The sequence below is a fragment of the Neomonachus schauinslandi genome, chromosome X, assembly GCF_002201575.2.
Source record: "Neomonachus schauinslandi chromosome X, ASM220157v2, whole genome shotgun sequence".
NCBI classification, from domain to species: domain Eukaryota; kingdom Metazoa; phylum Chordata; class Mammalia; order Carnivora; family Phocidae; genus Neomonachus; species Neomonachus schauinslandi.
The window spans coordinates 18,995,844-18,998,162 of NC_058419.1; the positions used below are offsets into that span (position 1 = coordinate 18,995,844).

The following is a 2,319-nucleotide window of genomic DNA, read 5'->3' on the forward strand; positions in this document are numbered from 1 at the left end:
TTGTGACCCAGTATGTGGTCTATTCTGGAGAAAGTTCCATGTGCGTTCGAGAAGAATGAGTATTCTGTTGTTTTAGGGTGGAATGTTCTGTAAATATCTATGAGGTCCATCTGGTCCAATGTATCATTCAAAGCTCTTGTTTCCTTGTTGATTTTCTGCTTAGATGATCTGTCCATTGCTGAGAGTGGAGTATTGAGGTCTCCTACAATTAACATATTGTTATCAATGTGACTCTTTATTTTGGTTAACAGTTGGCTTATGTAGATGGTTGCTCCCATGCTGGGGGCATAGATATTTACAGTTGTTAGATCCTCTTGTTGGATAGACCCTTTAAGAAAGATACAGTGTCTTTCTGTGTCTCTAATTACAGTCTTTAGCTTAAAATCTAATTTGTCTGATATGAGAATTGCTATCCCAGCTTTCTTTTGAGGTCTGTTGGCATGAAAAATGATTCTCCATCCCTTCACTTTCAGTCTGGATGTATCTTTTGGTTCAAAATGAGTCTCTTGTAGACAGCATATGGATGGGTCCTGTCTTTTTAGCCAATCTGCAACCCCATGCCGTTTCATGGGAGCATTTAGGCCGTTCACATCAAAAAATGGGCAGAAGAGCCTTGCAGTGGCGGCAGCTCCAGAGCAGAGTATGAACTGCGGCAGCCAGAGTCATGGCAGGGCAGGTGTTTAGAAAGTTTCTTCCCCTCTTTGACCAAGTTTTAGTTGAAAGGAGTGCAGCTGAAACTGTAACCAAAGGAGGTATTATGCTTTCAGAAAAATCTCAAGGAAAAGTATTGCAAGCAACAGTGTAGCTGTTGGATTGGGCTCTAAAAGAAAGGGTGGAGAGATTCAACCAGTTAGTGTGAAAGCTGGAGATGAAGTTCTTCTCCCAGAATATGGAGGCACCAAAGTAGTTCTAGATGACAAGGATTATTTCTTATTTAGAGATGGTGACATTCTCGGAATGTATGTGGACTGAAATCATTATTAAAATGGCATGAAGTGAAGCTGCCCATTCCAGTGAAGTGAAATCTTTCATCATGTAAATAATTTTCATGTCTCTCTTTTATAATAAACTAATGGTATTCAAACTATTGATATCCAATGTCTCCAAAATTTAGTTTTAGTGTACTGATATAAACATTAGCAAATAAAAATGCATAAATGAAAAATAAAAAAAGGGCAGAAGACATGAACAGACACTTCTCCAAAGAAGATATACAAATGGCTAATAGACACATGAAAAAATGTTCATCATCATTAGCCATCAGGGAAATTCAAATCAAAACCACATTGAGATACCACCTTACACCAGTTAGAATGGCAAAAATTGACAAGGCAAGAAACAACAAATGTTGGAGAGGTTGTGGAGAAAGGGGAACCCTCTTACACTGTTGGTGGGAATGCAAGTTGATACAGCCATTTTGGAAAGTGGAAGCCACTTTGGCGGTTCCTCAAAAAGTTAAAAATAGAGCTACTCTCTGACCCAGCAATTGCACTACTGGGTATCTACCCTAAAAATACAGATGTAATGAAAAGAAGGGCCACATGCACCCCAATGTTCATAGCAGCAATGTCCACAATAGCCAAACTGGAAGGAGCCGAGATGCCCTTCAACAGATGAATGCATAAAGAAGATGTGGTCCATATATACAATGGAATACTGCTCAGCCATCAGAAAGGATGAATGCCCAACATTTGCATCAACATGGATGGAACTGGAGGAAATTATGCTAAGTGAAATAAGTCAAACAGAAAAACAATTATCATATGGTTTCACTTATTTGTGGAACATAAGGAATAACATGGAGGACATTAGGAGAAGGAAGGGAGAACTGAAGCGGGGGAAATCAGAGGGGGAGATGAACCATAAAGACTATGGACTCTGGGAAATAATCTGAGAGTTTTAGAGGAGAGGGGTGTGGGGGGATGGGTGAGCCCAGTGATGGTATTAGGGAGGGCACGTACTGCATGGAGCACTGGGTGTTATACGCAAACAATGAATCATGGAACACTACATCAAAAACTAATGATGTAATGTATGGGGACTAACATAACATAATAAAAAAATATTTATTTATTTGTCAGACAGAGAGAGAGAGCACAAGCAGGGAGAGCAGCAGGCAGAGGGAGTCCCTGGACTGAATACTTCCCCCCCCCCAAATTTATATATTGAAGCCTAATCTCCACTTGATGGTATCTGGAGATGGAGCTGTTGGGAAGTAATTACATCATGAGGGTGGAGCCCTCATGAAAGGATTTGTGCCCTTGTAAGACACACAAGAGGGTGCCTGGGTGGCTCAGTCGGTTAAGCATGTCTTTGGCT

General features: G+C 40.6%; 1 pseudogene; it reads left to right on the forward strand.

The window, feature by feature from the left end:
• The first annotated feature begins 664 nt into the window (after positions 1 to 664).
• Positions 665 to 972, forward strand: LOC110575226 (annotated as a pseudogene).
• The last annotated feature ends 1,347 nt before the right edge of the window (positions 973 to 2,319 follow it).